Source organism: Globicephala melas, chromosome 4 (assembly GCF_963455315.2).
Source record: "Globicephala melas chromosome 4, mGloMel1.2, whole genome shotgun sequence".
NCBI classification, from domain to species: domain Eukaryota; kingdom Metazoa; phylum Chordata; class Mammalia; order Artiodactyla; family Delphinidae; genus Globicephala; species Globicephala melas.
The window spans coordinates 103,815,520-103,823,855 of record NC_083317.1 but is presented as its reverse complement, the minus strand read 5'-3'; positions in this window follow the sequence as shown (position 1 = coordinate 103,823,855).

Sequence of the window (8,336 nt, the reverse complement as noted above, 5' to 3'; positions counted from 1 at the left end):
ATTAATTAATTAATTAATTAATTTTAGAAAAAAAACTATCACTGAACTTAAGTTGTTATTTCAAGCTTCTTTTCTGCCTGATAGTGGAAATATAGTTCAGTAGACTGCAGATAAGCTTATATCTGAGGTTTTTTCATCATTTCTGGTAAATTCCATGAATTCAGAACTCCCCTCCCCCACCCCACCCCATCTCCCCAGAGTGGCATCTAAGTTCTAGGGGACACAAGGTGAAGTGTCAGGTTCACCAGTGCCCCTTTCGGTTGACACTCACTGCTCATGTCCACATTCCCATGGTCCCCAGTCATCAGTCCTGCTATAGCAGCTCCTTATCTTGACTGCGGTGATCCTCCCTGAGCCACGTCTCCACCTCTCTTAGGGATTGGGAAATTTGGATGTCCTCCAGTGCCACTCTGGAGACGTGGGGGGCTGTCTTAGACACATCTGGTTGCTACTTCTACCTGTTCCTGTTTACCTTGGTCCCATCTGAGAAGTGAACACAGGTCCTTCTGCTCTCAGATCCCCAAACCTCTTTGAGGATTCTGTCAGTCATCGTGACTCCCCCCCACCCCCCCTGCCCCTGGGACCTCAGCCATATCTTGAGCCGCTCTCCCTTGCTCTCTTATTTGACCCTCTCTCTCTTCAGCTTGGAGATTATCTAACACTACAGTATCTACTAGTCATATGTGGTTACTGAGCTCTTACAATGTAGCCAGTCCAAAATGAGATGTACCCAAAGTGAAAATGCACACCAATTTCAAAGACTTAGTTTCAAGGAAATATTGTAAAATATCTCATTAATATTTTTAGTATAGCTTACATACATGTTGAAATTATAATGTTTTGGATATGTTGAATTAAATATAAGATAGTGTTACAATTAATTTCACTCTTTCTTTGTACTATAAAAAATGTAGCTACTAGAAAATTTAAATTGCATTGTATTTCTTTTGGACAAGGTAACTGTATTTGGAGATAAGACCTTTAAGGAGGTAATTAGTGTTTAATGAGGTCATAAGGGTGGGGGTCTAATCCAATAGGATTGGTGTCCATATAAGAAAGGAAGAAACATCAGGAAGGCACAGACAGAAGAAAGACCAGGTAAGGACATAGTGAGAAGGCATCAGTTTACAAGCCAGGAATAGAGGCTTCACAAGAAACTAACCCTGCCGGCACATTGATCTGGGACTTGCAGCCTCCAGAACTGTGGGAAAATCAGTTTCTGTCTATGGTATTCTGTTATATGGTACCCAGTCTATGGTATTCTGTTATGGCAGCCCTAGCAGACTAATACAGGAAGGATAACTCATTCTGATATCATGTCTTCTTTAAAAATCAAATGTTTATGGCATTAGTTTTATCTTTTGATCCTTAAAAACCCTTTCTCTTAATCTACTGTCTGTGCCAGGAATTTTTAAAATCTAGTTTGAAACTCAAGAGCTGAGTGAAAATGGACTCTTTAGTTCTCTGTTCTCTGTTGTGCCTTCCTTCCCCAAGGCCATAGAAGGAGTTACCCTCTGCTGCCTGAAGTTGAGGAAGAGGTCACAGAACAAATGGGAAGTATGGAAAATGAAAAATATATCGTTTATACCATAATATCAATCTGCTATAGCAGTTATTCAGTACTTTTCCCCCTTTCCCCATTTTATCAAGTTTTGGAAGGATCTGATTTCGTTTATTTGGTCATTCATTAATTTGTTCCATATTTGTTGCCTACAAATTTATTATGTATATTTCAGTGTGAATAGCTTTCAGATGGCATTTGCATTAAAAATTTCAGATCTTTAATTTAATAATGAAAGATATTATATACTGTTAAAGAAATTGAAAGTATCACAGAAAGGGCACAGTAATGGTGGAGAGAAATGGCTAAAGGTACTAAAACCCTGTTGTCCATGTCATTATAGCTCAGAAAATTTTGTTAGTTATGGAGGAAACCTTGTTGTCCACCCTCAGCACAGATCCTACTTTGCTAGAATTCCTATAATTCCTGATGTAACGCACATGGCACACACAGGGTCAGTCTTGGCTTCCAACCAGTGGTCACTGGGGGACAGTGGAAGGCCAGAAAGCCAACTCTTGTACTTGGATGGACACAGGTGGCTTCTCCCATCCTTTGTATTTTTCTGATTCACCAGGCATAACTGGGTCTTACTGCTAATCTCACTGCATTATGAATATATGTTTACCTCTCTGTGAACCTCTGGAGAGCAGGACATTATAACTTTTATTTCTGAATATTCCTTTGCTCAATACCGTGTATATAATATAGTAGATGCACAATAAAAGTTTTTGGAATGAAACAAAATGAATGCACGACTCCAACAAGTTCTGCCCTCAAATCCTCACTTCAGACTTTCTCTTACCTCTTATCTCTGCTGGCCTGGACACAGAACAAGCATCCCCCTCCAGCTCCTTTAATCTTAAACAACCCCTCCTCTTCTTCATAAAAACAAATTATTTTAAAAACTGTTGAATTACCTAAGTACTACATGAAAATATTATCAATATAACATGATAAAATAACACAAAGCGACTGTAAAAGCCCATAACCACTCCATGGTAATCTCCTCCATTGCATAGCAGTGTGGGAATAGCTTCCACCCCCTTTCCCATGTATTTTTATATATGCATTATCTATCTACTAAAATAGATATATATGTGTATACTAATATATATTAATATACATATTTAAACTAAATAACTTTATGCTGTTGTGTACGGCTCGGCAACTTGCTTTTTTTTTTTCCACTGAATTGACTGATATCCTTTTATGTCACTATGCATACATCTTCCTTCTAGCTGCTGCATTCTTTTAGCTGCTGCAAGCATTCTGTAGCACAGAGGAACCAAAATACATTTAAAATATATTTAACTTCTCTATTGATGATCATATAGTCCATTTGCAATTTTTCACTGTTATAAACAATGAACATCCATTTATTTACATGCTTCTTTGGATACATGTGCAAGTGTTTTTTAATGATAGATCCTTAGAGATTGACTTGCTAGGTTCAAGGGTACATGTAGGTTCTGGGGAATATCCTGAGGAAGAGGCTTTCTTGGCCATTTGCCATACAATGTTTCCTTGCTTGTAAACCAAATAGATGTGCTAAAATGTACTAGGGCAGAATGACACAACAAGACTCAGACTGTACGTGTCCAAGGAGATAATATATGTAAGTTGTATGACCATGGATAGAAACCATATGATGTCCTTTAACTTCCCTTTGACATCCTGTGGCTACCTTCTTCCACAGCATAGCAGTATGGAAAATATCCTTCCGAGCCCTTTCCCATGCATTTGCATTGTGTCTTGAAGATTTTTTCATCCCTGCTACTTTGTGATACCTCTGTCAATGAACAGGGGAAGCTGCCTTCAGTACTTCCAATGAGAAAGGAAATGTTGTTATAAGTCATTACTGTCTATAATCTTGCTCAAGAAGGTGAAGGTGAGTCATATCAAGAGAATCAGTCATCAGGTAGGTCATAGCCAAGGTAATAGATCTCAAGACTTGTATCTGTTCCATGAACACAGTTCAACAGTTAATGTGGAAAACCTTACTGAGTGGTGAGAAATCAGTGAGTACTATCTGAACACTTAATATTATCTTGAGAAGGAAATAAAGTGATTTCTCTGAAAAACTTTTCTGGTATCTGTCTCTTGGAGTTCAGAACTTTTTCACTCACTGACTTATATAAAGAAAATATTAATTGCTGAGGATTTGTCAGGAGTGGGTATATCCTCTAACCATTAGTTCAAAATTTCCCAAAATAATATATTTAAAATTTTAATAGATATATTGCCAAACTACCCTCCAAAAGGCAGGTATCAATTTGTACTCCCCCAATAGTGATTCAGTCTAACATACTATCAATTGTCATCTGATGGGTGAAAAATGGTATCTTACTATTTTAAGATACTATTTTAAGGTCTCTGGTGACCAGTGACATCCAGCATTTTACGTAATATTTGACCATTTGTATATCCTCTTATGAATTGTCTGTTCATGTCCTTTGCTCATTTTCTAATTCATCTGTGTGTCTTTTTTATTGACTTGCATGAATTCATTATGTATTATGTATATGAAACTTTCATTATACATTATTAATATTTTCTATAGCTCTTTTGGTCTTTTGATTTTGTTTAAGGTGTTTGCATACAAAAATGTTAAATGCTTATTCAGTTAAATATATTAATCAATATTAATTCTTTATAGGCTTTATAATTTTGGGAATTTTAGCTTAAGAAGGCCATATATCACCAATGTTATTAACATGTTCTTCAACATTTTCTTCTAATATTTTAATATTCTTAAATATGTCTTTAACTAAAATTCTAAAATATGAGTACATTCTCACTAAAAATTTAAAGAATTTCTAGAAATATGATGAACTAGGACTTAAGTAAAATCCTTCCCAGTACAGCACATGTAAAAATGCCATATAAAATATCAAAACAAACAAAAACTTTTTATGTATGTTAATCTGAGGCTGAGCTGGTGAGAAATTAAGGGAATTTTTCAGAGGCTGGGGAAAAAGAAAGCAAAATCTGTAGGGTTAGGCAAAGCCCTGAGTGTTTATGTGATCCTTAGTGGTCAATGGCCCAAGTTTTAATGGGCTCAATGTACCAGGGCTAAAAAGAAAACTGGGGTCCAAAGCAAGGTGGGAGCTAGAATAGGGTACCTTCAAGGATGACTCTTTCAGTGGCTGAATTAGAAAAATCCCACCCAACAGAGTGTTAGTGGTGATATTTGCCAATCTCACTTGGACTCTCGGCAGAGCTGAACAAAGAAGAAAAAGGCCTGAGGATTCTTAATCATAAGCCTACTTTCACATGTGTTTAGAACTGGAATTCATACTATCTGTACATTCCGAAAAAGCCCCAAGCCAAAAATGTAGTTGGGAGTATCTAATATGTAAAGGAAAAAAATCCAAACCCTCCTCAAAAGAATACTTGTTAAATTCAAATCTACATATACATTTTCAAGGAATATGACTTTAGGTGCATGAGGAAATAGCAGAAGTAACACACTGCAGAGTCAAGCATTAAAATCTTCAAATATTGGAATGGTCTGGTATAGAATAAAATATAAGTGTTTTAATGTATTTAAAGAAAAACTTTAAAAGATTATTAGAAGAATGCCAAACTATAAGCTATCAGAATTGGCCAGATTTGAAAAAGAACCAAATAGAATTTCTACATATTAAAAATATAATAATTGAAATTAGAAATTTAATGGAAAGCTTAAAGAGTAGATTAGGCACATTTGAAGAGACAATACATGACAGATTGGAGGAAATTACAACAAATTCAGAAGAAGACAAAGAATGAAACTACAAAAGAAATATTAAGAGACATAGAGGACACAGAGAGAGAAGTTCCAACACACTGCAGTTCCATGAGGAGACAACAAAGATGAAGGGAGAAATTATACTATTCAAAGAGATAATGTCTGAGAAATCCTGAAATTTGAGGAGAGAATTTCTTCTTTCCTAGCGATGAGAAATACCAATACACAGATTCAGAAAACAGAAAGAACTGCAAACAATAAATAAAACAAAATCCACACTTAGCCATATTATAGTGAAATTTTAAAATACCCAAAGCAAGGAGACTATATTAGAAGCATCTAGAGAAAAAGACAGTGTTATCTATAAAGGAACTGTATTTAAACTGATAGATTTTCCCACTGCAACAAAGGAAGCCAGAAGACTGTGGAATGGTAGGTACATTTAATGTGCTGAGAGAAGATAAATGTCAAAATATACTATTATATACAGCAAATTATCTTTCAAACTGAGGTTAAAATAAAGTTAATTTCTGATGGAAAAAATTGAGAGCTTTTATTACAGCAAAGCCTTATTCTAAGATCTTCTAGAGAACGTACTTCAGGAAGAGGGATAATAAGCACAGGAGAAAGTCTGAGTGTAAGAAGAAATGGTGAGCAAAGAATATGGTAAACATGTAGATAAATCTAAGCAAACATTTACTGAATAAACCAATGATAGTGTTTACTTTGACGGTTAAAAAAGTTAAGCTAGACACACCTAGACAACAATAGAATGTATAATGAAAGAGTGGTAAAGGGAGTTAAAACATTCTAAGGTTCTTTTTTTGCCTAAATGTGGATAACCACATTGATTATTCTTCAGACATTAAGTTAAATATAAATGTTAAAATTTCTAAGGTAACTATATTCATTCACATGAATTGCTATATAGCAAATTCCCACAAATTTAGCAGCTTAGAATAATATATATTTCTGTTTCTCAGCTTCTGTGGGTCAGGATATCAGGCATGGCATAGTGGAATCCTTTGCTCAGGGTCTCACAAGGCTGCAGTCAAAGTGTTGGCCAGGCTGGGATTCTCATCTGGAGCTCAGAGTCCTTTCCCAGCTCATTGAGGTTACTGACAGAATTCAGTTTCTTGTGGTTGTAGGCCAGAGGCCTCAGCTACCAGTGGCTGCCCACTAGGCAAGTCACAATATGACTGCTTGTGTTTCTCCAGGCCAGCAAGATAAATCTGCTGCTTCAAATTTCCCTTTTCTGGAAGGGCCCAGTCCCTCTTAAGGGTTCTCCTGATTAGGTCAAGCTCACCCAGGGTAAATTCCCTTTTGATCAAATCAAAATCAACTAAAGTGGAACCTTAACTATACTTTCAAAATTCCTTCACCTTTGCCATATGACTTAATCAAGACAGTAATATCCATTATATTCACAGTCCCATCCACACTCATGGAAAGGGAATTACAAATGACAGGATGGGAGTTTTGGGGGACTATCTCAGAATTCTGCCTACCTCAGTAACCATTAAAAAGTACAGTCAAATTCCATACTTTCCAAACCAATAAAGGTGAAAAAAGAATAAGGGAAAGAAAAAGTGTACTCAACTAAAACAAAGAAAAGAGTGAAAACATTGAAAAGTGGGGTAAACAGAAAATATAAAAATAAAATGATAAATAAATCACAATCAGTATCAAGAAACTACATTCTTCTAATGTAGTCAAAAAGTGTCAACTGAATTTTTAAAAGTTCAACTCTTTGCTATTAAGAAGAGACACATCTCACCATAAGAACACAGAAAGGTTGAAAGGAAGGCAAGTAAACACTAACCAAAAGGAAACTGAGATGGCTATATTAGAAACAGACAAATTCAACTTCAAGAAAAAAAATATTACTAGAGGGCTTCCCTGGTGGCGCAGTGGTTGAGAGTCCGCCTGCCGATGTAGGAGACATGGATTCGTGCCCCGGTCCAGGAAGATCCCACATGCCGCGGAGCGGCTGGGCCTGTGAGCCATGGCCGCTGAGCCTGCGCGTCCGGGGCCTGTGCTCCGCAACGGGAGAGGCCACAACAGTGAGAGGCCCGCGTACCGCAAAAAAAATAAAAAATAAAAAATTACTAGAGATCAAATAGGTCACTACCTATTGAAAAAAAATTCAGTCCAATCACGAGATATAAAAATTTTACACCTGTCAGCACTAAAGATAGCTTCAACATATGGGATGCAAAAATCGTCAAAAGTTCAAGAAGAAATGGTCATGTCACTGTTGAAGATTTTAACATTCTTCCTTCTTTGATCAATAGTTCGAGCAGACAAGATCTGAATAAACAATTATAAAACTTGGCCTAATAGATACAGAATATTGTACTCAATTATTAGAGAATACACTTTCTTTCCAAATGTATGTGGAACTTTGACAAAAAATGACCATGTACTAGGACATAAAGTATCTCAATAATTGTCCAAGAACCAGTATTTTTGACCACAATAAAATTAAGTTAGAAATAAATAATAAAATAATAACTTAAAACTCCTATATATTTGCAAATTTAGAAAAATACTTCTAAATAACTGATGGATCAAAGAAAAAAATTATAATGGTAATTAGAAAAATGAGTAAAAAAATGTGTGGCATGCAATTAAAGTGATACTTTGGGGGAATTTACAGACTTAAATGCTTATATGGAAAAGAAAAAATGATAATAACTGTTACTGAAAATAAATGGGAGGAGGGGGAGGAGGAGGGGGAGGGGTGGGGCGGGGGAGGGGGGAGGAGGAGGAGGAGAAGAAGAAGAAGAAAAGCAATGAATGCTTTTTTATTATAGGTATATCCTGTACAATATTTGGAACATACTCATACTAAAAAGTTATTCATTGTTCACTTGAAATTCACACTTATCTAGGTGTCCTGTATTTTACCTGTCAACTCTAATGACAAGGTCTCAGCTTTTTAATTATCTTTCTTTACCCTAGTTTCTGGCTTGATACTGTCTATTTCTGAGTCTTTGAGGACTGATTCTGCTACATGAAGTAGGTTTCCCATTTTGGTTTCCC